This window comes from Mus musculus, chromosome 6, assembly GCF_000001635.26.
Source record: "Mus musculus strain C57BL/6J chromosome 6, GRCm38.p6 C57BL/6J".
Lineage (NCBI taxonomy): Eukaryota > Metazoa > Chordata > Mammalia > Rodentia > Muridae > Mus > Mus musculus.
Window position 1 is genome coordinate 111,512,808 of NC_000072.6, and position 16,078 is coordinate 111,528,885.

Sequence of the window (16,078 nt, forward strand, 5' to 3'; positions counted from 1 at the left end):
TGCATAAGCGTTCATCCTGAGAAGAACAGTTTGACTATTCAGTGTCAGTCCTCATTGCTGCTGAATCCAGAGTCCTATGCATCCTGAGATAGCTGGGAATGGAGCTCAACACATGTGTAGATAAAAACATATCATTGTGTCAAAAGGTTGAACCCCCCTCCTCTAGATAGTGATATGAGTGTCCTCATCTTCCAAGTGGACAGGATCTAACTAGGAAACCTAGGTGTTGTTGAGATTAACTGAGTTCATCACATTAAGTGCTGAGCTCAGTATAAAATAACATGTCAAATAATTTGCTATAAAATCCTTTTCTTTTGATTGAAAATCTATTCTTCTACCCTACAATATATCTTGACCACAGTTTATTCCCCTCCCTCTGTTCCTTCCAGAATTCCCTCATCTACCTCCTCTGCAGGATCCACTACCACCCACTCTCCCTGAGAGACAACCAAACAGGACAAAACAAAATACCATGAGACAAGGGAAATGTCCTCAACTAAGGCTGGACAGGGCAATTCAACAACGAGGAAAGGAGTCCCAGGAACAGGCAAATGAGTCAAAGACCAACCCATTCCCTCAGTTAGGAGTCCTACAAAACAAACACACAAACAAAAACCAAAACAAGCTACTAGCCATAACAGATATGCAAAAGACCTGGTGCAGACTGATGTGGGCCCAGTTTTGCAGTTTCACTTTCTGTGAGCCTACATGCACCCTGCTTGATTGATTCAGTAGTCTGTGTTCTCCAAGTCCTCCATCCCCATTGACTCCTAAAATCTTTCTGCCCATTCTTCTGAGCATCTCCCTAAGCTCTAAGTAGAGGGACACAATGGAGACCTCCAACTTAGATTTCTCTCTGCATAATGTCTGGTAGTGGATCTCTATATCCATTCCAAGCTGCTAGTGGAGGAGGCCTCTTCGATGTTTGTTGAACAAGACATTATTAGTATAGCAAAGTCACACCAAATCATTTCATTGAGTTTTTTGTTTGTTTGTTTGTTTGATTTTTTTGTCAGTTGTGTTTGATTCTTCTTGACCATTAAAGCAATGGTGGTCAGCCGGGCGTGGTGGTGCACGCCTTTTATCCTAGCACTCAGGAGGCAGAGGCAGGCAGATTTCTGAGTTTGAGGCCAGCCTGGTCTACAAAGTGAGTTCCAGGACAGCAGGACAGCCAGGGCTACACAGAGAAACCCTGTCTCGAAAAAAAAAAAAAAAAAGAAAGAAAGAAAGAAAGAAAGGAAGGAAGGAAGGAAGGAAGGAAGGAAGGAAGGAAGGAAGGAAGAAAGAAAGAAAGAAAGAAAGAAAGAAAGAAAGAAAGAAAGAGAGAGAGAGAAAGAAAGAAAAGCAAGCAATGGTGGTCATGGCTTCCTCTCATTGTGTAGGCCTCAAATTAAATCAGACATGGGTTTGCCATTCCCACACATTCTGCACCAATATCACTCCAGCATATCTTGTAGGCAGGACAGATTGCAAGTCAAGGGTCCATGTTTTTCTTTTAGAAGCCTACAAAGTACTTTCCTGTACCAAAGAGACTAGAGCATTGTCATAAAGGCTCCAGCCAGGCACAATTGTAATTTCTCCATTTGCAATAAGCAGTGTGGTTGTCCTTGGCAGTAGAGCCTGGCTTTCAGTTTGTAGAGAGCAGCCCTTGTACTAGCATCAGCCTCTGATGTTAGGCTATCTTCAAGGGACCCCCTCAGCCAATAATTCAGTAGAATATAACCCAATCCTGCCATGGGGAACCTTACCTGACTATAAGACATAACCTATTCAGATTCTATATCCCCCTTTACTAGAAGTTCTCCTAGGATAGTCCTCATAGATTCCAGGAATTTTCACTGCACTAGCTTTCCACACCATCCCCCAAATGACACTAATTACATCCATCTCTTATCATATTCTCTCCCTCCATTCCACCTCCCCCAACACAAGATCCCTCACACTCTCATTTCCACCTACTCCCAGACCACCTGACAAATCTACTCTATTTCTTCTTCTCCAGGAAATCCATGTGTCCTTCCCACAGCCCTCCTCTTTACCTAGCCTCTCTGAGACTGTAGCTTGGCTATCATTTATTTAATGGATAATATCCACTTATAAGTGAGTATATACCTATTTGTCTTTCTGGGTCTAGATTACCTCACTCAAGATGAGTATTTTCTAGTTCTGTCCATTTGCTTGTAAAATAAAATACTTCTTGTATGACTATCATCAATTTAGTTATAATAGTCAGTTTACATAGTAGCCATCAGCTATACATGCCTGTTGAAATTTAAATTATTTAGCATGAAATAAAATTAAGCATTGGATTCTTTACTTCAACTAGTTATACTCAAGTGCTCATTAGGCACATAGAGCACATATTTGCATAAAACATTCCATTAGCTCATGTAAGACAGCATGGATCCATGCATTAGACAAAGAAAACTATTGGGTGAAAAATTCTTTTACAAGAGAGATAGAGAAATATATTGTGATTCTAGACATTTTATAAAAACCCTCAATGGACTTTCTCTGAAAGTGCATGGATACATTTCTTCTACAGCCTCTAGTAATATGGATTATAATGAGTGGTATATTATAAACTAACAGCAGTAAAATATGCTGGTCGGGAATGGCTCTCTCTCAGCTGGGAAGTTTTCCTCAACTCTGTATCTAAATTGTTCACAGTGCTCTGTAATTGAGGATTTTCTGTAGTTCTAGATCTGTACTAGGAGGGCTGTACCACAACACTGGTAGCCATATGTAATTTAATATGATTTCCACTGCTTATCATCAACACGATCAGCTTAGATACTCAGTGTTGAGAACAGACTTTCCCCAAGTGTGTGAGGTGTTTCCACACCTACTTGTCCCATTGTTGGTCATCTTGGGGATTCTGATACTAGCTGGAGGAGGTTTTGAACTTTTCAAAGCCAATGGGGATACGTTAGTTGTCCTGTGAATGGTTAACTTTGGGCATCGCTGTCTGGCAGGTGTTTTGTTACTTGTTTCTATGAACATTCAGAAAAATAATCACACACACACACACAGAGGGGGAGAGAGAGAGAGAGAGAGAGAGAGAGAGAGAGAGAGGGAGGGAGGGAGATGGAGAGACAGAGAGATCTTATCAGCAAAACAAGATTAGGGAGTTGGCTCAGTGCATAAAATCATTTGCTGAGAAAATTTGCAGTTCTTAGATTTTAACGTAAAACTATGAAGTGTAGCATGGGTATACATCATCCCAGATCTCCTAGAGAGAGCTGGGAGGTGGAGATAGGAGAATCCTTGGGAGCTTGAAGGTGTTCACCATAGAAAACAACAGAGACCCTACCACCAAACAGGGGAGAAGGCAAGAACCAAAACCCACACTGTCCTCTGACTTCCGTGTATGTGTCATGCTACATAAACAACCATATTTCTATACATACACACACACACACACACACCAACTCACAAGTGTGCACATGTGTGCATATACAAACACACATCTCCACACAAAAATGTTTTATATACATACATATATATATATATATATATATATATATATATATATATATATATATACACATACATACATACATACACACACACATATATACATCATTCTGGGAGAAGAAGATGAAAAGCAAAGCCCACCATATTTTCGTTATAAGCACTTGGCCTCATGTTCCATTCCATGCCCTTTTTCTTATTTACTTATTTATGTAGCATCATTTCATAAGAGCATCAGGCTGGAGGAGCTGGTACTATCTGCACTTACAAAAGTACAATTTAAGTTCATGGAGGTTAAGGAACAAGCCAGGAATTAGAGACACACAGAGTTTCAAACTCATTCTCACCTCATTATACCCCAGCATATCCTCATTAAAGAACTGCAAGATCTTTGAGCTGACAAGTTAATTCTACACCAAGGAGAGAATAGCAACAACAAATCCTTCATTATCGAGGACTCAGTTTCAGAGTGTAGTCTGGAAACAGTTGTTTCTTCTACACACAGACAGACACTGACAGTGGGTAGCCATTTGTGCCAACTTACCTAGGGCTATGGAGGCAGGTACAGTCAGGATAGAGGCTGGAGACAGAAGACTACACAAAGAGAAGTGAATTATTAGTCTTAAGTAACATTCCATGAATTATCTTGTCTCAAGACAAGAAAGCTATGGCCAGACATGCTCATGTGCTGAGGCAGGAGGAAAAAACACTAGCCTAGCCTATTGCTTAGCCTTCTCTTTCAGAGAAACTATTTGATAGACTCTGCCCTTGTAGCATGGTTTATAAAGGAACCACATAGACTTCACTTAAAAATAGGCTTCATATTTGCAAACCATATCACTGTGAGCCACACTGAAGAGATGTGTCCTCTACTATTCTTAGCAATGGACACATGTCACGTTGGCTCCAAATGAACTGTCATAATTCAGGTAGTGTTCCGGACTCTGGGTATAAGGATGAGGTAGTACATTCTGTCTCTATGGACTTTACAATCTCAAGAAGAAGGGCAAACTATTGACCAGACACTGGTATATACTAATTCATGTTAAGAGAGGGGAAAAGGAGGGGACCATGGATATGATAATTTAATTATGATATAGAAAAAGAGGCAGTCTAGAAGAGGGTGTTCCAGGCTGGGAGATTACCTCAGTGATGTCATAGCATCCATTCTTGGAACTGGGATATACATCTGGAACAGTTAACCTGTCCAGCATCTTCTGTGCCAAGCACTTAGTTCTAATTGACCCAGTTATTTGTATAACCTTAAGAGGTAACTTTGGCTCAGAAGGCAGGTCAGAAACTCAAGATACAGATGCTCATTAACAGTCCAAAGTCACATCACTGTTAAGCAGGAGATTTTAGAGATAAGTTCCACACTATGGGCCGTCCCACAGGCTTCTAACCGACAAATTGCCTTCCAGTGAAAGTTAAAAGTCTGGCTTGAGGAATGCTCATGTTTCAACCTTCTCAACCCCAGTACTACTGCCAGTTCAGGTTGGGCCATACTTTGCCAAGGACTATCCTGTGAATTGTAGAATATTCAGCAGTATTATTGGCCTGTCTCCCCTGGATATCTGTAGCTTCTTTACCATGCAGTTGTGACCATTTAAACACACACACACACACACACACACACACACACACACACACACACACACATCTCTGAAAGTTGCAAATATTTTCTGGTCATTTCTCAATCCTTCTTTCCAGTTAGGAACCATATGGGTAACATATATTAAGGCTAGAAAGAACCAGGAAAAGTGTGCTAAAACTCAACTGTGAATATACTGCAATTCTATTCTAAAGGCTGTATGAGTTCGTCCAGAAGGGAGAAGGTGCCACTCAGAGTTTAACAAATAAAAAGCAGTGAAAATGATAAATTGCAGAAGCAAGCAGAGTTTTCTGAGAGCAGCTACACACACAGTTGAGTTCCTACCTTAGGAAATAAGGGAATCTTAAACTTTTATTATTCCTGGAGCCGAGGGTAGCAAATGACACTTCCTAGGAAGGAAAATCCCAGGGGCTGGAGAGATGGCTTAAACAACTTGAATTCAGTCCCTAGCATCTACATCCTGCAGTTTACAGCTGCCAGTAATTTCAGCACCAGGGAATCCAATATCTTCCTCAGGCCCTGACAGAGCCAGCATACATGTCAAACACACACACACACACACACACACACACACACACACACACACACACAAATACAAAAATAAAATAAATCTTCAATAAAAACAACAAAAAGGAAATAAAACATAAAATGGCAACTGTTCCACTCAATTGTTTCCCTGACCCCAGGAAGAAGTCACACACTTCAAACATAGTTTGATTTCATTTAAAAAAAAACTTTCTGGAGCTGGAAACAAGTAAAATGTCCATGCCTGCCATGCCTGTACTCAGAAAACAAAAACAAAAACAAAATCAAACCAAACCAAGAGCAACCAAAGCAAGGGCATATGCTTTTAGTATGGCTTTCTTATCAAACGGGGAAAGTTCCATTTGCCTTCTAAATGTTCTTCAATAGACATTGCTTTTATAAATATAAAATAGAGTTCCGAATTTTTAACCTATAAAAAGTTTACAATTAAAATTGATCATACTAAATACTGTACCCCAGGTGGTAGTTTGAATAAATCACTCAACTCAACCTGTTCTTCACAATCCAGCTGTTTCTTCATTGAACGCCTATCTTTACTCAGCAGTGCTTTCTTTAAGGTGTCACTAGAAGCATTAGGAAGATACTGTTTTAATTTAACTTTATTTTTAATTTATTTTCTACACTCCATATTCCATTTCCTTGCCTCCCCTGTCTGCTCCACATCCCACAACTCCTCCCACCCCACCCTGTCTCCAAGTGGATGTTCCCACCCCAACCCAACCCCACCTGACCTCTAAACTCCCTGGGGCCTCCAGTCCCTTGAGGGTTAGGTGCATCATCTCTGAATGAACACAGACCCTGAAATCATCTACTGTATGTGTGTTGGGGGCCTCATATCAGCTGGTGCATGCTATCTGTTTGGTGGTGCAGTGTTTGAGAGATGTCGGGGGTCCATATTGAGACTGCTGGTCCTCATACAGGATCACCCTTCTCCTCAGCTTCTTTCAGTGTCCCCTAATTCATTAATAGGAGCCAGCTGCTTCTGTTTATTGGTTGGATGCAAATATCTGCATCTGACTCTTTCAGGTGCTTATTGGGATCAAGGACCTCAACATAAAACCAAATACATTGAATCTAATAGAAGAAAAAGTGGGAAATAGCCATGAACTCATTGGCACAGGCAGAAATTTCCTAAACAGAACTCCAATGGCTCAAGCTCTAAGATCAAAAATTGATAAATGGGATCTCATGAAACTGGAAAGCTTATGTAAGGCAAAGGACATACTCAATAAGACAAGTTGGCAACCCACAGATGGGGAAATTATCTTCACTAACCCCACATCTGATAGAGGGCTAATATCCAAAATATATAAAGAACTTAAAAAGTTAATCACCAAAAAAAAAAAAAACAAACAATCCAATCAAAAAATGGGGTATAGAACTAAACTGTGAATTCACAACTGAGGAATCTCGAATGGCTAAGAAGCACCTAAAGAAATGTTCAAAGTCCTTAGTGATTAGAGAAATGCAAATCCAAATGACCCAAAGACTCTACCCTACACCAATCAGAATGGCTAAGATTAAAACCTCAGGTGACAACACATGTTGGAGAAGATGTGGAGAAAGAATAACACTCCTCCATTGCCGGTGGGACTGCAAACTGGTACAACCAATCTGGTAATCAATCTGGAGGTTCCTCGGAAAATTGGAAATAGATCTACCTGAAGGCCCAGCTATATCTTGGGAATATACCCAAAAGATACCCCAACAATGCCACAGGGGCACGTGTTCCATTATGTTCATAGTGGCCTTATTTGTGATAGCCAGAAGCTGGAAACAACTTAGATGTGCCACGACAGAAGAATGGATAGAGAAAGTGTTGTTCATTTACACAATGGAATACTACTCAACTATTAAGAACGAGGACATCCTGAGTTTTTCAGACAAATGGATGGATGAGGAAGATTTTTAAAAGCCACCTTATAAACTACCTTGAACATTTAGAATCAGGTACAGTTCTAAGGTTCTAGTCAACTTGATCACCCCAGAAATGGATTTCTTTTAAAATAGAAACCTAATTGTCTAAGGAAAACTAGCTGAGTTCAGAAGTTATAAGGTATGCCTCTGTCCAGCTAGCCAACCAAAGGCCAGATGCAAGGTTGTGGACTGAGACATGGTATTGCTCTGGGATAAACATCTTCTTCTTTTATCTATGTCTTCTGCCAACAAGGGGATGCAAATACACTGTCAATGGATTCTTTTAAGTCTAGATGATCTGAAACCAGATAAGATTTCAGGACATGGTTAGATAGATACATGGCCAACTTCCCATTGTTAGTGCCCCTTTTCTATTGTCATTAAAGAGAAACACTCATGGCTTTGGGGAAGGTGTGCCTATGTGGGAATATTTTCCATCCTTCCCTGATGTTCAGATAAGAAAATAACATTTTGGTTTGTTTGTTTACAAAGCTACACCTTTACACCCCTTGCTATTTCATGAATATCCTTCAATTCCAGAAACAAAACATCTTGAAAACAACCTCCCTGAATCCTTGTTGACATCTGGACTGTTGTAAACGAGAGTTGAAAGAACTAGCCTCTAAACAAAAGCAATCTTCCTGAGAGCATCATGTCCACAGTGTGCTCTGCAATGTGAGACACCTACAGAAAGTTCCTCTATTTAAAAAGCAGATCTTCAAACAGAAAGATTCTACATTAAGCTTTAAGCTAAGGAACTGGAATCTTAAGCAGCTAGAGGATTTTTTTCAAGCTTTACAGTTGCTCTTTGAAAATAGGAAGCTTTTACATTGTTCATAAATAGTAAATAGATTTAGTCATAAATTTCCTGTAATGTCTGCTTTGTTCCTTTCATTTGGAGGCAAGTTGCGATTTCTGATTAAACATGATAAATCATTATACATCAACCATTGTACAAGGATGACAGCCACCAAGAAATGCCATTTTTGCACTGATGAAAAGCATTTCTGAGACATCAAATCCCACACATCTGCCATGTATTGTCAGCAAGAGAAGACACTGAGTAGTCTTGTGGCATTCTAAGGACAGCTGGCATGGGTGTGAATAGTAAGGAAAAAAAAAACCCAGATGATGGAATGAGATATCAGTCCTCATCTCAGAGATGGCTCCTGTTAAAAAACTGGAGAGAGAGAGAAAAAAAAAACCCTTTATTTTCCAGCTGGTTCTGTACTAAAGAGAGAACAAGGCAATTGTGGAAAATAAAACCCTAGAGAGGCAGTATATATAAAGCCTTATTTTACCCTTTCCTGCAGTGGTCAAGAAATTATACCAGGTATGTTGGCATACACCTTTAATTCCAGGATGCTGGAAGTAAAGGTAGAGAGACAGAGGGATCTCTATAGGTTTGCAGCATGCTGGTCTACATAGTAAGTTCCAGGCAAACCAGAGCTACATAGTCCCTGTCTCAAACAAACAAAATATATTATGAAATTATTAATATCTGGGATCTGCTGCTACCTGATCCAGAATTGCAACTTACAGTATCATGTGTTTGGGAATGAACAATGATTCCAGATTTTGATACAACGAAGGAAAAGATATGCTTCCTTGCCTTTTTCAGAAGATATTTGTAGCTTCTCCTTAGCTATAGGAGGACCAGATCTGGAAGCTTAGACAGCAGACACATGTGTTTGTCTTTAGCTCACACCATAATCTGGCCTCAACCAAAGTTAAAAGAATAATTAAACTGGAAATAGGAACCTCCCAAAGATTTATCTCAGTCCAAAGTTTTAAATGGTCAGACCACAGGGTGTTTCAAAAGGAATATGCTGAACATTAGAATTATTTGGAAACCACACAGATAAATAGAATTATGTATAATTTATCTATGGAAGGCCTACCAGTCATTTACAATCCTTAATATTTGTAGACCATATGAGAACCATTATACACTCCCCAACATCTGTTATATCTTCACCATCTAACACACTCCTTGGCTTAATATAAACAGACCACCCATTTTTTAAAAACAGTATGTAAAATAGAGGGGAGCTACAATTAGTGTATTTTTCTACTATCATAAATTGCCCCACATGGTTTCTGCAGAAGAAAAGATGAGGAAAAAGAAAGAGAGAGAGAGAGAGAGAGAGAGAGAGAGAGAGAGAGAGAGAGAGAGAGAGAGAGAGAGAGGAAGAAAGAAAGGAAGAAAGAAAGGAAGAAAGAAAGGAAGAAAGGAAGGAAGAGATCGAGAGATCATTTTTTTCAACTTAAAGTCACAGTCTCTCCATGAAATGACAAATAAAGCCTCAGAAAAAAATGCAAAGAAACTCCAACTCAGTAAATTCTACACTTTCCCACTATTGAAGTCCAAGGTCTTAGCAATCAATGAATAATTTATGGCATTGCTTCTCAAATTTTAATGTTCACACCAGTATCCAAAGATCTTGTTAAAATGCATGCATAGACTCAATAGATTGCTGTGTATGTCTAACCAAATACTGGGTGCTGCCCATAATTCAAGTCCTTTGAAGAAAAACTTGGACTCTACCCAAAATTTACATGCATACTGACAGTAAAACCTAATCGGCACGGAAGATCTGAGACTGCTAGATGTAAGCTGCTTAACCTTAGAGTCAATCACGGTAAACACTGACGATGAGAAACCCTTTTAATTCAATTGGATTTTTTATCTGAAGGTGTCTCTGTCACTCAGCAGAGAACCTACCTACATGGCAAGACATAACCCCACTTTAAGGTATTTTAGCTTATTCTCTTAAGTGCAGTTGCTTAAAACACCCATGGAAACAAAAGTATAAATAAAATATGCAAGCACCCTGTACACTGTCTTTTTTCACACATCTTAATTACTGACTATAGAAGTTTATCTAATTGCTAACAGCAAGCTGAGTTTTAATAATTAGGAGGAGGAGGGGAGGCAACTTACCATCACTGGAACAGACCGGGAGTACAAAAGCACGGTTTTCAAACGTCATAATGGTATTGTTTTAAAAATGTATAAAAGTTATTAATAAATATCCCATATGAAATAAGCCTAGGAGAAGAGTCTAGTAGCAAGTTAATAATGGGATAGGAGAACAGTGCTTTGTCTTTGGTTATTGGCACCTACCACTCTAAGTGGACAACACTTACTGTACATCAGTGTCTGCAACTCATCCTTTCTGGAGTTTAGAAATTTACTCAACATATACTAACAGCTGCCCATAAGACCCATGGTCCAATACAGATTCTCATCCTCACCTACAATCTTAGACCAATATCCTTGATGATGCTTTGGAATTTTATTAAAATCATTGATTCTTGAGCCCTATTCTCAGCCTCTTTCAGTAGATAGAGGCTCCTCGATCTGTGTTTTAACAAGTTTTTCAGGGGTGCCTGATGGATACCTCTAGAAGTGGGGTTGCCTAAGACTGAGGAGGACTATAATCAAGGCTTTGTTTTGGAGTTTGCTAGAGTCACGTGATACAACCTCTTATTGAATTTATGACAAGTTCTCTGTCTTGAAGGTATGTAGAAATTTCACTGTCTGGGTTTGGTAATGGTATATGGGATGGATCCCCAAGTATGACAGTCTCTGGATGGCCTTTCCTTCAGTCTCTTCTCCACACTTTGCCTCTGTGTCTCCAACCATGGGATCACTTCTAAAAAGGACCGAAGCACCCACACTTTGGTCTTCCTTCTTCTTGAGCTTCATGACACTGTTGTGGATGTCAAGAAGTGCTTGCTGGCAGGAGCCTGATATAGCTGTCTCCTGAGAGGCTCTGCCAGAACCTGAAAAATACAGAGGTGGATGCTCACAGCCAACCATTGGACAGAGCACGGGGTCTCCAATGGAGGAGTTAGAGCAAGGACTGAAGGAGCTGAAGGGGTTCGTAGGCCCATAGGAGGAACAACAATATCAACCAACCAGATCCCCAGAGCTCCCAGGGACTAAACCACCAACCAAAGAGTACTCATGGAGTGACCCATGGCTCCAGCTGCATATATAGCAGATTATGACCTTTTTGGACATCAATGGGAGGAGAGACTTGGTCCTATGAAGGCTGGATGCCTCAGTATAGGGAAATTCCAGGACTGGTAGGCAGAAGTGGGTGGGTAGGTAGGTGGTGGAACACCTCATAGTAGCAGCAGGAGGAGGAGGAATAGGATAGGGGGTTTTCAGTGGGGAAACCAGGAAAGGGGATAACATTTGAAATGTAAATAAAGAAAATATCTAATAAAAAATAATAAGAATAAAAGAAAATTCACTGTCAGCAATGATGGCATTGGTTATATCTATGTTTACCTTTCACAAAAAATTCAAACGGAACTTATAACTCCTGAGGTCAAAACCTGCATGCAAGAGAATGAATATCTGTATCCAATATTTGTATCCAATATTTGCATAATTATTATATATTATTTACTAAAATTTTAATGAAACTTGATTCTGTGAACAAATAATACCAACTCATATACATGAAGTATATATTAATAATCCCTAATTAATAATCTGATTAGTAATCTCTGATTACTGGATATTATCTCTTCAAATTCTTGGTAAATGAAAAACTTGGTATGTTTAAATGATAAGTTGAAGCAATGTTTTGTTCAAATAAAGTAGAAATGTGTAATAGTTTACCTTGGATTTAAAGCATACAGTAACTTTTCTCCTATCAGAAAATACAGTATAAGCTTGTCTAGTGATAATATGCATGGATTTTTGATACACCACATATATTGGTCCTCTCACGTGTACTAAATAATTTTCTGAGTGCATATGTATAATTTAAGCAATGACTACACAAGCAGCCAGAATGCCCCCAAAAGGATTTATTGGACACAAAGAAACAGAAAGACCTCATCTACATGAGAATACATTTCCAGAATTATCAGTGGTTCAATATAACCCTGCTAAAAGTCTCATTGAGACTTCTTGCCTCATCCGAACAATCTTCCCTTATATCCAAAACTGCCTGGTTCTCTAGGTAAACTCTGTCAGGGAAGGGGTACCAGAATCTCTCTTCTGTGATGCTCTAAAACAGACTGCCAGGATCTGGATGCATTCCTTTTTCTTTTTGGTTTTATGAGACAGGGTTTCTCTGTGTAGTCCTGGCTGTCCTGGGACTCGCTCTGTAGACCAGGCTGGCCTTGAACTCAGAAATCCGCCTGCCTCTGCCTCCCAAGTGCTGGGATTAAAGGCGTGCACCACCACCAGCTGAGGATTCTTTTTTAAAAGACATTTCCACCAAGAAAACACCTAAGTGCTATGATAGTGCTGGTAACTGGTTTATCTCCAAGCTGCTTATTCTGGTTGGTCATCAGTCCTGAAGAGTCATATGGTAGCATCTTACTCCATAATCATTATCTAGACAAAGTCTATTCTGATCCCTACTCAACTCAAAATGGCTTGATGGCACCATGAAAAGTACAGACACCTAGATCTACCTACAGCCAAAACTCTCATGCTAGCGGGTAGTGTCGATTGCAAACTCTCCAGTGTGAAAGGGCAAGTGAGGAAACATCTATGAATAAGAAGCATAGAGAAACATGAAGCTTAGCTATGGAGGCCAAAGCAGCTTTGGGGAGAAAGGTTAGAATGAATAGGAAATACTGAAGAACAACCAGTATTAATAGAGGAAAAGACAGAGACAGAGAAAGTTTGGCTCAAGTTACAGTGATATCAGTAAGTATGACTGATAGTAAGCAGTTGACCTAATCAGACTTTTTCATGAAAATAAACATTGTTTCTGACTTTTCTCTAAGAGTAACAGGATATATGGTGAGTATTTAAGCAGGAGTTGTTAAAAGATAAAAAGCAATGTGGCATGGCTTGTATTTTAAAATGCCATCCTGATTGTTTCAAAGGGTTCTTTTATGTATGGGAGAGGGGCATGTGTGCCTTTGAGTGCAGTATTCATGGTTTCCTGAAGGTCAGGAGAAGGTGGCACTAGACCATCTGAAGCTGGAGTTACAGGCAGATGTTTAGATGTGGAAGAGGCCTGATGTCAGTGCTGAGAATTGAGTTTGAACAGTACTTGCTCTTCACAGCACTGAGACATCTCTCCAGCACTAACACGTGTTTTAAAAATAAATAATTGCAACCAACTATGAAAACCATGAGCTGTGTATGTCCAGAAGGCAGTCTGGAGATAGTTTACTGGTTGAAATGATAATACTGACTTTGATCACAGATGTTTTGGTAGAGAGAGAAAGAAAGAAAGGCAGCAAAGACTGTTACAGAAGTAAAGGAAACTTCTTGGTGATGAATATCCAACTCATGAGAAATTCTAATGACAGGAAGCACAGATCTTAGTCTACCTACTTGGATTGATTTCTGTAGCTTCAGAGAGTAACAGTCAAAGAGGTTCATTACAGAATGGTGTTATCTGAATTCTGTTGATTATTTTCCTTATTTATCTGTACCATAGAATAGTGGGAAGTTTCTCTAATACACAAGACTAAAATGTTAGGAGATACTAAAAAATATCTATTATGTAAATTAGCACATTCAAAACATTCAAAAGGAATGTGTGAGATGAGCTTTGGTCAGTCACAATGCTTAGAAGCAACATTACCTAAGAGCCAACGCCTATTACAATCAGGAGAAGGGTTCCTCAAACCACTCTCCATTGTTCACAATTTACTTATACTGTTCCACCAACCCCATTGGTGCTTTGATACTCACAATGCAGCTCATTTTTGTGCAAAGATATAGACTAAAGTTACTCAAGAGAAGTAGGAAGGGCATTGTCCAATATAAGCATAAACACACACACACACACACACACACACCTCACACTATGAAATATTTTTCTTATCCTGTGTGACAACATGCACATGGACTGGGATCAGGGAGGTTCACTATGCCTTAGAGTTCAGAGCATTCATTGATACCTGATTGCATCTGCTTGCCTGACTGGCTGGGTAACCATGGGTTTTTGCTAAGTTTTCTGCTGACTTAATATTGAGGGGTTCACTTCTTGTTTGTGAACAAAAGGGATGGATGGATTTGGAGCCAAGATGGGCTCCCATTGGATATGACTGCTGAATATGCTTGGATATTAAGTGAAATTAAATGGTTCCATGAATACCAAAGCTGGGCATATGTTTTATGTTGTCACAATAATCAAAACCACGACAATGAATTTACCTAATCACTGAGATGGTATGGTATGTGTGTGTGTATGTGTGTGTGTGTATATATGTATGTGTGCATGTATGTATTTGTGTGTGTGCAGTAATTAAAATGAAACACTTTAAAAAGGAATGAAAATATTATCTCCAAAGCACCCGCAGATAGTACAGCTTCTATCTGTGATCTAATTTCTATGATCACCTCTGCCGGGTGCTTCCAAAGCATTCCTAGGAACTTTCTCAACATTAAAGTTACAGAAGTCTAGGTTTCCTTGTGTGTATGTGCAAATGTGAATGTGAGTGTACAATACATACATTCATGTGTGTGTGTGTGTGTGTGTGTGTGTGTGTACATGGCCTGAGATAAGCCTCTGTGTGGATGTGTAGGTCAGGGAATAACTTTGAGTGTTGTTTCTCAGAAGCAATCTAGTTTTTCATACCTATGAAAACTATGTATTTTTTTCTTTTGGATTTAGAGATGGAATCTATCAAAGAATCTAGAACTTAGCAAGTAGGCTAGCCTGGCTGGCTGGATAGGAAGGCTTGACGGATCTACATGTCTCTGCCTTCCCAGTGCTGGGATTATGAACATATACCACAAAACCAGGCTTTTTACCTGGCATCTAGAAACTGAACTGAATTCCTCAGGCTAAAACACTAAGCATTTTACCAATGAGCCACCTCTCCCTCTAGACCCAAGTCCTGTTCATCTTTCCTAATCTAACACCTGTGCTCCATCCCAGACAGAGCTCTGGCCATGACTTCCTTGGGTATTTGTTTTTAATTTTGCTTCCTGCTGGCAGAATTGGTCTCCATAGCCTCACAACAGAACAGATCATGGGAAAGGTTTCAGTTTTCTTTATTGTCCATACTCTACAAAGCTTTAATGGCTTCCAGCTCAGATAATTGAATCTTAAGGTATATATAAAACTATGGATCTGATGGAACACCCATCCTGGTTAATTTTATGGGAGGGATAAGTCCATCCACTAACAATTCACTTGCCTAGTCATAGCTTTAAATTAGTTTTGAACTCTTCCCCTTCAATTCTGAGAATATTTACCTAAGTTTTGGTTTGGTGGGGGTTGGTTTGTTAAAATGCATTTCATATTCAAGTGTATACTCATGTGACTATACAAACAAGCTGGTTTAATACTGTTTAACACTAACAGAGAATATAGTGCACAATATTCATGTAGAGAGGTAGCAAATGTGGAAACAATTCTAAAGCCAGCAGTGTCTTCGTCTGAAAAGCAGAGTTCCCTATGAGGCAGTGAAGAAAAAGACCTTGTTTCTTCCTGTTGAAGTCAGGAAAATTTTCCTGGGAGGGGTGCTATTTGATCAGGGCATCTATGGTGAAAAGAAACTAGCAAGGAAGGACATGGTATGTTGGAG

At 39.5% G+C, this 16,078-nt stretch overlaps 1 protein-coding gene across 2 annotated transcripts in view; it reads left to right on the plus strand.

Annotated features, from left to right (window-relative positions):
* Positions 1–16,078, plus strand: part of Grm7 (glutamate receptor, metabotropic 7) — a 921,882-nt gene that overhangs the window by 867,459 nt on the left and 38,345 nt on the right. The window lies entirely within an intron of this gene.